Source organism: Pteropus medius, unplaced genomic scaffold, assembly GCF_902729225.1.
Source record: "Pteropus medius unplaced genomic scaffold, Ma_sr-lr_union100, whole genome shotgun sequence".
Lineage (NCBI taxonomy): Eukaryota > Metazoa > Chordata > Mammalia > Chiroptera > Pteropodidae > Pteropus > Pteropus medius.
Window position 1 is genome coordinate 19807110 of NW_024340696.1, and position 12664 is coordinate 19819773.

At 38.8% G+C, this 12664-nt stretch overlaps 1 protein-coding gene and 1 non-coding gene across 4 annotated transcripts in view; both read left to right on the forward strand.

The window, feature by feature from the left end:
- Positions 1-12664, forward strand: part of CSTPP1 (centriolar satellite-associated tubulin polyglutamylase complex regulator 1) — a 142456-nt gene that overhangs the window by 83670 nt on the left and 46122 nt on the right. The gene's annotated exons all lie outside the window — the stretch shown is intronic.
- Positions 2742-2860, forward strand: LOC120609418 (5S ribosomal RNA). The gene has a single exon (XR_005654771.1). It is a non-coding gene; the product is annotated as a 5S ribosomal RNA (ribosomal RNA).

The window sequence follows — 12664 nt, forward strand, 5'->3', positions numbered from 1 at the left end:
TGTGAATAATAAAATAATTTTAGTAAGAGCTATAATTTAATGAATACTTACCATGTGTCAGGAACTATGTTAAATCTTTACATGCATTATAGCAGGGGTCTCCAACCCCTGGGCCACAGACCAGCACTGGTCCATGGCCTGTTAGGAACCAGACCACACAGCAGGAGGTAAGCGGTAAGCGGTGGGGGAGCAAACAAAGCTTCATCTGTATCTGCAGACGCTCCGCAGCACCAGCATCACCGCCTCAGCTCCACCTCAGATCATCAGGCATTAGATTCTTGTAGGAGCACCAGTCTCTGGTGCCAAAAAGGTAGGGGACCACTGCTGTACTATTTTGTTTTTCATGACATGTTTTTCTTGTGATTTTCCCGACCCTCCCTGCACTCACATGTAAACTCCACAGGGGCAGGGATTTTAGTCCCTTTTGTTTATTGCTACATCCTCAGAACTGAGAATGGTACCTGGCACATAGTAAGGCTTAGTAATAAATAGATGAGTAAATGAATAAGGAGTACAATATAATGACTGTCATAAAAGGTGATTTAGAGAATGCCAAAGGGGCTGAGAATCTAATGGTGTACGTGTTCCAGGCTTGAGCAACAAGCTCATTTTAAGTATCAAATGGGAAAATGTAAATAAAAATTGATTTCAAAAAACACCCAGATGAAAAAATTGGTCAAGAAAAAGAGGCACGATAACGTGCACCTTAACAGTAAAACTATAAGAGAATGAAACTGAGTTTTGCACAAGGCGATGTGACTATCGAGAACTGAATTAGCCCTAGATTAACAGAAAAGGACAGAGGCCATAAGGAAAAGGTGATTGTTTTGCTCTGTTTATACATTCTTTCACTGAGCAAGTATGTATTGAGTGCCTACTATACGCTAGGCACTACTTTATAGATTCTTGAAGGTCATCTCATTAAATTAACCATGCAATAATAATAGAGAGTCACGGTTTCATTTTGGAATAAAGGAAGGTAATGATCACAGAAATAAAACTATTGTGTTATTGGGAGATATTTTTATTTTGATTGACTTCAAAACTGTTCCTTTAAAAAAATTGCTCCTTTTCCGCCCGTCATTCTAATTAGAGAAATAAATTTCTGAGGGGAAATGGCTTACCCATGGCATGACCAAGACAAAGTACAGTCATCATTGCAGCTTTTTCCTGAAAGAACTTTCCCATGAATGTGTTTAGTTCAGCCTAAAGAGCCTTTTGTGACATTTAAAAATTGCTGAGGGGAAAAAAAAGAGAGACTGAGCTGGGTCAGTTTTTTAAAGGACGTAAGGGGTGAGTTTGTTTCAGTTGCCAATATTAGACGAGATTTCATCTATAAACTTTGTTCTCTTGTCCAACTCCAGTTTCCACAGGTTTCCGTTTTCTTTTGCTCTCCAGTCAAAAGGAAAAATACTTGATTATTAGAAATACTGGAGCAATAAATTTTTTGAGGGACTTGAAACACCTTTTTTCTCTCCCTTCAAAGCTTTAAATGATACTTGCTTCATTGAAGCTTACAGATCATTAAAAGCAGTCCTGCCAGGGTGATGTAATACATGTTTTAACTTCCAAGAGAAAAAAAAAAAAAAACTGTACTAAACTAATCTTTGAGTCATACAGAATTTTCTCTTTTCTGATTTTAGTGTTTTGGGGCATTCCAGCACATTTTCACCACCCGCCATATACAAAAAATGAGCCAAAAATGAATCTGGTGTCACATCTAGCAACTATGAGTTCCTAGTCCTTTTCAAATATGTTACTTTCATTTTATTGCAGAGCATCTCCCAAGGACTAGTGTTCTAGAAAAAGAGAAATAACACAGTAGAAGAACAGTAGTTATATAGACATTGAGAATACTATTGCAAACCTAAATTTTTTACATCTTCGTGGCTTCAATTTAGAGTGACTGTCGATTGACAAAGGCCATTCCATCTCCAGTTTGACACTCGGTTAAGCTAAAAACATGTAACAACTAAGAATACCCTACTTCCTGGTAATTTCAGAGAGAGAAACATAAGAGGGCCAGACTAATTAAAAAAAAAAAAAAAAAAAAGTAACATTTGTCGAATGCCTACAATGAGGTAGGCATGGTAAAAAGCACTTTTTAAAGTTCTAATTCATATAGTATCACAGTTAATCCTCATCACAATCTGCACAGTATTATTATCTCTATATAGACAGAAAACTGAGGCTTACAACTAATTTGTTCAGGGCTATACAATAAGTAGTGGAAATTCTAAACTGATTCTGTTCGGCTTCACAGTTGTACCTTTTCCACTACCTCTTTCTTCCTATGCCTCTGACCAGTCTTCCTCTATGTCTTTCACAAGTTACTCTTGCTCTGTCCTCGTTTTAAATGTTGGTATTTCCCAGGGTTCCATACTTGGCTCATGACTTTTCTCACTACACAGTTATTGAGCAGTCTTGTTTTTTTATGACTTTTCCTACTACCTTAGACAAATGACTTCTAAATTTATATTTCTAGCCCTGAACTCCCCCTGACCCATACATCTAGTATCCTCATATTTCTCTATGTGTATGTCTGACAGTCACCTCATTTGAACATGTCAGAGACAGAACTCCTCAGCTTTCACCCTTGAATCTGCCTCTCCTCTTTGGTTTCCCATATCAGTGCCCAGAGTTACACTCTATCATTCTAGACTCCTCTTTCCCCACTCCCACCCCCCCACATGCAGTCAGTTAAGAAGTTTTACTGATCTTACATTCAAAATAGTTCTTGAGTTTATGGCCATGCTACCCTGAACAAACCCGATCCCATCTGATCTCGGAAGCTAAGCAGGGTCGGGCCTGGTTAGTACTTGGATGGGAGACCACCTAGGAAGACCAGGTGCTGTAGGCATAAAAAATAAGAGACTGTAAACTGACAAAGTCTTTGCAATCTGTGAGGTCAACCAAGGGTTGTCTCGCCTAAAAAAAAAAAAAAGTTCTTGAATCTCAGACCTTTCTTCTTGAGTCCCATCATCGTCTAGTTCTTAATTGAACTTTTGCAGTCTTTCCCATCCATTTTACTGTAGAGTCAAGTGAGCTATATATGAAGAAGATCTGACTATGCTGCTATTCTTCTTTACTTAAAACAATTTAAAGGTTTCTCCATCACCTATAGAATGAGTCACACAAGGCTTTCTGTGTCCTGATCTCTGCCTTTCTCTTCAGCCTCAATTTCCAGCAACTCCTTGCCTTCAGAACTACTCTTCAATTATACCGAACTCAAGTCCTGGTAGTTCCCCTTATCTCATGTTGTTTCTCATCAGGATGCCTTGTTTAGGCCCTGCCTGTGGCACGACCACCCCATCTTTTCACCTGGATAAACTCCCACTGCAGCACTCATCTCAGGTAGCACCTTCTCCAGAACACCTTTCCTCAGCAGTCCTCTACCTCAACCCACCAAGTGGGCTAAACTTTGTCTTTATATTTCTAAAGCTCCCTGTCATTACATTATCCACATATTTTGAAATCAGTTTGTCTTCTCTATTAGACTTTTAGTCCTTTAAGCACAGAGCCCATGCTTTATTGAATTCTATCATCCTAGTGCCTAGACCAGTCCCTGGTACAGAGAGGGCTCTTAAAAACTGTTTAATTCTCTATGTGAATTAAATCTGACAACTATTAAAATACAAGGACATCAACCACAAAATAAAACAACCCAATAAAAAAATCGTAAAGAACTTGAATAGACATTTCTCCAAAGAAAATATACAAATGATCAGTAAGCCATGATGAAATGAAAAGATACAGTGAAAAGACGCTCAACATCACTAATTATTAGAGAAATGCAAATCAAAACTGCAGCGAGATACCACCTCACACCTATTAGGATGGCTACTATTAAAATAATAATAATAACAAATATTGGCAAGGATGTGGAGAAACTAGAATCCTTGTGTATTATTGTTGGGAATGTAAAATGGTACAGCCACCATGGAAAACAATAGGGTGGTTCCTCATAAAATTAAATATAGAATTATAATATTCAGCAATCCTACCTCTGGGTCTATATCCAAAAGAATTGAAAGCAGAGACTCAAAGAAATATTTGTGCACCCATGTTCATAGCAGCATTATTCACAGTAGCTAAAATGTGGAAGCAACCCAAGTGTCTTATCAGTGGATCAAGGGATAAGCAAACTGTGGTATAGACATATAATGGAATATTATTCAGCCTTAAGAAAGGAAGGAAATTCTAACATATGCTACAACATGGGTGAACCTGAAGGCACCATGCTCGGTGAAATAAGCCAGTCATAAAGACAACTACCGTATGATTCCATTTATATGAGGTACTTAACAGTAGTCAAAATCATAAAGACAGAAAGTAGAATGGTGGTTGCCAGAGGCTCAGGGAAGGGTGGAATGGGAGGTTGTTTAATGGGTATAGAGTTTCCGTTTTGCAAGATGAAAAGAGTTCTGGAGATGGATAGTGGTGATGGTTTAATGACAATGTGAATATACTTAATTCCAGTGAGTCGTACACTTAAAAATGGTTAAGATGGTAAATTTTTGTTATATGTGTTTTACCACAATAAAAATTGAACAAAGCAAAAATAAAAGAAACCATAGGACAGGTGAAGAAGTCTAAGGGTTAGTAAACTTATTGAATTGGCATCATTGTGCCCCAATACAGACAGCATCCAACTTTCTCTTCATGATCCTACCGTAGGACCCAGTAGTTCCCAAATAACCAGTCTGGGGTATGGCCAGAGAATCTGTAACTTTATTAAGCAACCCAAATGATTCTGGTGAACAGACAAATTTGGGGAACTGCCTAGGCTACATTATTGTAAAGGAATGATTGAAGAAAGGTTTATCTGGATATCGTAAAAAACAAAAGAGATTTTTTTTTTATTGTGGTAAATACACATAATAAATTTGCCAGTTTAACCATTGATAAGCGTTACAATTAAGTGGCATTAAATACATTCACAGTGTTGTGCAACCGTCCCCACTATCCATTTCTAGAACTTTTTCATCATCTGAAATTGAAACTCTGTACTCTGTTAAACAGTAACTCCTCATTTCTCGCTACCCCACCCCCAGCTCCTGGTAACCTCTATTCTACTTTCTGTCTCTATGAATTTTCCTATTCTAGGTACATTGTAAATGTGGACAGATAATTGATTTTTAACGAAAGTTTAATTGCTTTCTTGCCTGGAGGCATGAGTCTGGGTGAAGGGGAGCAAACATTAATTGGGTGCCTTGACATGACAAGCAAGGTCACATTCAGATTTACTGGGTTTATCTCAAGCGATAGAAAATTGTATTTATAAACTTTGGTTTCATGAAATCATAAAGGTTTCTTTTATCCCAATTATTTTTATCATGACCTATGTATGTGTTCATCATAAAGTCTACTCATTCAAAATAGTTACTGATTAGTTGGTGATATGTAACCTAATTTTCTCATAAAAATTAATAAGCATCTTTTTTTGTATGTACAAAAGTTGTCTATTATTTTTTAAATTTTTTTATTTTTCAATTACAGCTGGCATATAATATTATATTAGTTTCAGGTGTACAACATAGTGATTAAACATTTATATAATTTACAAAGTGATCACCCCAATGAGTCTAGTACCCACCTGACACCATACATTGTTATTATGATATTATTGGCTATATTCCCTATGCTGTACTTTCCATCCCTGTGACTGTTTTTATAACTGGCAATTTGTACATAATCATCTTTTGAAAAATCTCTTTTCAGTTATATCATTCTAAGGTTTTTCTCCAATATCAAGGCCCAGCAGAAAAAAAATAAGATTACTATTAAAATGGTTCTAAAATTCAAAAACAGAGGAATTAGGGCTTTATAGTTTCTTCTCATAAAAGGTGTCTATACTTCAAGCCATTGCAGAATTGAAATTTCAAATCATCCTGTTCCCAACATTTAGATGCCCCAACGAGGCAAGAGACTTCTTCAGCGTGCAGCATACTACTCAGGGGAGAAAGTCTCTTCATCTTGTCTAGAGCAGATACTTCAGACTTTTGTTCTAGAGGTCCAGGAAAGATCTACTACTTGGAATATAGAGCCAAGAAAATGATTGTTTTGTCTATTTTAACCATATTCCTCAAACTTTTCAAGCCAACTCTCTGTGACATACTCACCACCTTTACTTCCTGACAGTGTAAGTCTCACCCATCAGTAATATAGTATGACAGCACCTAATTCTGTTTTTTGTACAAAACTATGGAACAAGTAGCACTACATGTTACTTACTTAAACCTTGCGTTGTAAAATTGTATCTGATATCTGTTCTCCTGAGGTTGGACCACTGTATTGTGATAAACCATTGGTCTAATAGGTCTTCCTACCCATTCCTGTTCTCCATTTAAAAATGAAGAAGTATTCTAACATCCAATTCTCAAACCTCTAAGGGCTCTTCTGATAACCTACATCAATCAGATGTTGACCCCTGGATTCTATAATTCTCTTTGTTACAGACCTTCTTTGTAACTTTGAACGAATTATTTATTTTAAACACTTAACTTTCCACACCACTGTTCATTGAGCATAAAACCGGGGTAATAATACCACCTCTAGAAAAAAGGATTCATGATTTAGTGGGTCTGTTTCCCTACTTATATCTGGATAGGAAAATGCCTTCTTACTCTTCCTTCTGAATTCTCCCTTTTGGTTCCTGGCCCGAATGAAGAATTGCTCTTCTTGCCAGCATCCGTGGCTGCCAAGAGGAACTTGACTGCACTGCCTTTAAAGTGGTGGAGCACAGCCTTTACCGGCAGGCTTGGAGGATCTGGCACCCTGGAGAATCCCAGGAGGCCCCACCCACACCCTCTTTGGGAGGTTCTTTTCCTAATGTTGTAGTGGGACTTGCATCAATATGCAGGGGAGCCGTCTTTCCTACAAAAAGCTTGCTTTTTCTCCCACAGTTGTGGGGAAGGTGGTGAGGGGGAAGTAGGAACTGGGTATAATATTGGCAGATGTTTTGAGCACTCCAGATAAAAATGTTTGATAAATAGTCTTGTTTTTATTGCCTTACTATACTGCTTGTTGGGGAATTGTGTTTTCTTTGGTCACTTGCCAATGAAAAAGGTTAGCCTTTTCCTGAATGTAGGATTGTTTCTTTAACTAGTTATGTTGGTGTAGAACAAGATAGATAACTGCTGCTGAAATTAACAAATCAAGATTGGATCATGGTGATGCTCATTTCTGCTCAGTCCCCTTTCCAGTTCAGTGACAGCTGCAACCAATATAAACAAGGTTTTGATGGGGCTGTCTTTTCTCACCTAGTCGGAGCTGGAGTATTTTCAATTTAGTTCCTTCGCTCTGATGTCCAAGACTTTAAAGGATTTTCTCTCTGCCCCCCTCCCCCAATTTGTTACTGTTTTGTGGCATCCAGTCGGAAATAGTTTCTCATTTAAATGCCTCGTGTAAAGGAAGGGTCACTTTTTAAATTTCCCTACCTTGTATCCTCTAGTTTCTATTTTAGTACAAAATAGTTATAGTTTCATTTTCTTTGAGGCTATTTTTCAGTTGGGTTTTTTGTTTTTTGTTTTTTTTTGGCCCTCTCTCAAATTTCTTTCCCGGTTCACAGCAAAAGAAGCAGCTAGCATTACTTTTCTGAATCAGAAGCTGGTAGAGCTAAATGTGTATAGTACTTTGATCTTTGCCTTAATGTGTTTGTATTGATCTAGGGTGTATCTTTTGGCTCTGGGCATTCGGAATTAAAGTTAAAGCCTTTAACCCATCTCTTCAAACAAAAAGGAAACAAGCTCTCTTGCAATGTGAAGGACCGAGGTCACACATGAGAGTTAATTTATTAGAAATGACGTATTTCAATGTCATACTGGGTTCCTAAGCAGTATTGCAGAATGTCCTTCCCTGAAGCTCTTTGTTTTGTTTTTAATAGAATAGAGTCTGGCTATGAGGAATGAATTATGTACACTTCTACTTGAAAGCATGGGATGGACAAGTTATCGCTTGAAGTCACTTACTCTTTAGAACAAATAAGTTGTATTTAGCTCTAAGAGAATTTTAACACTGGCTTATTTGGGAGAATTAAATGAGCCTGAGGCTAGTTTATGGAGACGAGCCCTTCTAGATACTATTTTTTATTCTTTGCCAACCCCTAATTCCCACTCACTTATGGTAAGTTTCAAGTATGGACAGTTCTAAGATGTGGTCAGTTCCCATGACTGCTTAATAAAATATGAATTTCTCACGTTACTTGAAAGACTATATGTGGGAGGTCTTGATTTGGTCTTTGCATCTTCTAAGGAGTACATCGTGGTTTAATAAGTCTCATCTGAACTCCACGAAGATGGTGATATTCATCTTAGAAAAGAAAAAAATTTGCATACCTCCCTATACTGTGTTCTATGCTACCTAAGCCATTTGCTTATGAAACTAACCTTTAACAATAGCCTGAGTTCTCTTCCTTTCTCCTCAGTCAGTTATCTGTTAGTGCCTTCTTTTGCTTTTCTGCTGTCAGATGAAGAAAAGTTGTCAGAGGCAGAACAACCCTTATAAACGTTTCTGTAGCAGGATACCAGGATCCTAGATTAATGTAGGAAACAGAAGACATAAGGTCTAGAAATCCTCAGAGTGACCTTGTATGACAGATAAGATATTTATATGAAGAAACATCAGCCCCTGTGACCTAAATTAAGCTCCTTAATCTCTCAATGTCATTATTTCTCTGCTTGTAAAAGGGGAATAGCAATGCCAATCACTATCTTCCTCTGGAGTTTAGGAGAAATTTAATGAGATAATGAACTTAATTCTCTTACAAGGGAATATATTGTCGACTTTTAGCAGAGTGAACTATTTGGAGGTCCCTAAGGGACCTGACCATCTATTACCTCTTCCACCACTCAAATAGAACTATTGTAGAAAGCTAACCCACTGCCAAAAAGTAAGCCATTTATTCAGTGGATAGATCAGGCCTAGTGTGAAAAAAAACGGATTTTGATCTTTTCTTTGGAAGAGCTATCCCTAGATAGGCACAAAGATGTCCTTTTTCCTTTTTTTCTTTTATAAAAAATCAGAACAGAGGTGTAATTGTGTTTGATGGCTCACTTTGAGAGAATGTTAGGTTCAATCCTGGAACACATTAAATCAGATGATATACTTTTTAAAAGTCTCTAGAAAATGCTTTCTAAATGGGAGTAATATTGCCCCCAAGGAGGCAAATATTGGTTCTTTGAGAGGCAAAACAAAATTAGATATTTACAAGGTTGTGGCCCTCCAATACACACACACGTCTATATATATATTCAGTATATCTAATGTATTAAAATTTCATGGAGCGGTGGAAACTTGGAAAAAATACCTAAAAATGAAAGAAAAAAAAAAGATTGAGAAACACTGCTGTAGTCTAGAATAAGCATATGGTTGTCAATTACTCTTCTAGACATTTTTGTCCCTAAGCATAGGTAAGCTGTAGATTGTCAAGTCGAATGCAGATTGCCATCGATTCCTTCAGACGAACAGGAACTGAGTTCATAGAAAACTTGAAAGAGATGAAATTCATACCCTAAGGGATGATGATCTCAGAGAAACAAACATAAAATCTACCCGTTAGAACCAATACTTTGTACTTAAATAAATGTGGTTAAATCTTTAAGGTAAGAGATTCCTTTTTTCTCCTGCCTATTTAGCCTTGACAGAAAGGCACATCAAGGGTAAGAATGATCTTCAAAGAACTTCAGGGAAAAAGCCAGATTGGGAGAAAGGAGAGGGTGTGGACCCCACAGGCAGGAAGGGAATAATTATCTAAATAGTAATGTAAAGTGCAAAGCAGCAAAAACAAGAAATACAGTGGGAATTGGCACTGAAGTATTTAATAAATTTTAAGTTTGATGTTGTTGCTGATAGTAATAGGCATTTGAATATCCAAAGTATTTTTCCTTCCATCCTCCTCATATGTCATATAGTTTTTTCATACCTTTTGAATGGATGAGATGACCCAAAATTGACTTGCTATGTGCTGTGGAATTTGGAAGAGGCCCTGTGTGATGTTAGCCTTAAAATAATATAATGGCCTTAGTTTTTAAAAAAATTTTTTGCCCCAGTCTCTGATCCTTACTTGCTTAATCTTCCTATGTTTTGATACACATCACCATAACTCGGAAGAAAAAGAAGCAGTGATTATTCCTCCCTGCTTACCCATTTCACAGTGATGCCCTCGACACTGAGTACTCTTTCTCTAAGCCAAGCATTTGCGAAGCATTAGTTGCTGTGGGCATTTAACTGTCTTACAGAAATCTACCCCAGTCCCCTGTTTATTGATTTCTTAAGATCATAGAAGAAAATGAAGTGAATTGGAGAAAAGCCTTCAAGCCCCCTGATCTCCATTCCTACCCTAATTTCAAAATCTAACATATTGTCCTTTTAGTAGTTACTAAGATCCCCGCCCTTCAACTTCTCTTTGTTACCCACTGGGTGGGTGTAACCAAACCCCAGTCACACTGTGGCCCCAGCAGCTGGGCTTCTCTCTCTCCCCCATCACATTGCAGACATTCTTTTCACATCATTTTGTCCCCTCTGCTGCATTCCCTCCATTTGGCATCATTCCCTCCACGCAACCTTCAGTTTCAAGGGACAGGAGTTTGCCAAGGAGATGCTGGCAGAGAGGGTCCAGTTCTTTCCTTTCTATCTGAAGAGCCCAGTGTCACTCATTAGCATATGAGAAGAATGGTTGTAAATAAACATCAAATGAGGTTAAGGAGCTGCAGCTCATCAATATTAATGAAGTCCACCTCACAGCCTTGGAGTGAGGTACTGATGGCTCTAATCACAAGAAGCCGTTTCATAAGGCCTCCAGTTACAAGGCAGGAAGGGTTAGATTCAGCCGGTTGGAATGTCTGTCGTTTTACAACCCCAGGAATGCTTCAGAGAAAGGCTGTCTGATACCAGATCTGTGTTTGCAAGGCCCCTCTTGTGTTCAGATTACATCTGTTTGTCTCAACAGGTGGAAGGCTAGAGGAAGAAGGCTGTATCTGCTAAGCAGACTCTGGGGTGGGAACACTCCAGGTCAGTCTGCAGTTCCCAAGTCAAAAATGAGGTCCCAGAGTACTAGGGATTGGTCTCTTTGTGCCTTTCATCATTAACCCCATGGAACTCAAACTCTTGTTTCCAGTGTACTGACGGAAGATCTGGAGACCTTCTAAGCCCAGCCTAATAAAGGGATGAAGAAACTCCTGTTCCCTCATGTGCCAACTACCAGTAGGTCTCTTCTCAGAATGTGTTTGATTCCTGTGCCTTTAATTAGAAGATTCAAAGGATAATAAGTACAGCTATTATTTATTGAACACTTACTATGTCCCAAGCACTGCACTAAACATTTTTGATATGTTATATATTCCTCACACTAAGCTTGTGAAGATGATTCCCATTTCACGGGTGAGGCAAGTGAAGCTCACAGAGTTTATGGTTTATGTAACATGTCTAAGATCACACATGCAGCAAGTGACAGATCTAGATCTAACTTAGCGGTCCATGCTCTTAATCACCGCCCTCTCTGGCATCTCAGAGTCAGTCATGTAAAGTATGTGAGCTTTTGTGCATTTCTTCTCTTTCGTAAGAAGCGTGCCCTTTCTTCTCCAGCTCGAGAGACCAAACACAAAGTAGTTCTCTGAAAGTAGAATCAGAAGACTTTAGAATTTTTTAAAAATCAAAGCCTTTGAAATTACTTTAGAAAGGAAACTTTCACTAGATGTGTTTTTCTTTGTATATAAATTTGGGGCAGTGGGATATGTGCTATGAGTGTGTGTGTGGCGGGGGGTGGGGGTTAGCAGTGACACTGATTTATCCACTTCCTCAGGCCAGTTCTTTTTATCATGAAGCACACACCTTGCGTGAGGTCAGTGATTGTGGAACACAAAGAAGCCACTTGGCCCTCATGGCTGATTTGAGCCTATGATCCTAGCCTCAATTATGCTGTTTCAACAATTGAACCCTGGTTTATTGCCTAAAGTTCATACTATCAACTTCTTTATCTCTGATTTCTTTGGGGCCCCCAAAGAGAACCTCATGCTTCATCAAATGGTTGTTATCACAAAAGGTACACCTGACTGTTTTTAAAGCAGCTCTTAGTGAAAGGATCTGAGAGTGAAACAGCCACTTATCTTTCCTCTCCTTTCCTCCTTGAGAACTCAGGGACCTTACTTGGTAATTTTTACTTAGGCAAAACGCCCAGGAATGTTTCCACGGAATGGCACCCAAAGCCCACCCATGCAGGAGCCCTTCCTGCCACCAAGTAACCAAGACTGGGAAGCAATTGAAACTGGGCCTTCCTTTCCCAGGCCTGTGGCTGTCAACTTGGCTCAGAAAGAGGCAGACTGATGACTTTGTCTCCTCACCCAGTCACACTACCACACAGTTCTCATTTGAGCTTGAAGTCACATGGTTATGCTTCTTATGGCCAAACAAGGATGCGCTGTTTCCAGTTCTTTGCACCCTGGGTTTGGCCTGGGCATCCTTAGTTGAAACTATCAGGGCCCCCAAACCCTGAAGCTTTTCTGGGGACAAATTGCATGCAGTGGTAGAGAGGAGGAGCTGAGCTGTGCAGTGAAGCAGTGGATGGTGTGCAGTCGGGATGTTTGCGAGAGCCAAGGGGTTAGTTCATAGCTGCTTTGTATACTCAGGCACACCAGAAAACTCAGATTAATAGGCTGTTTATTCTTCA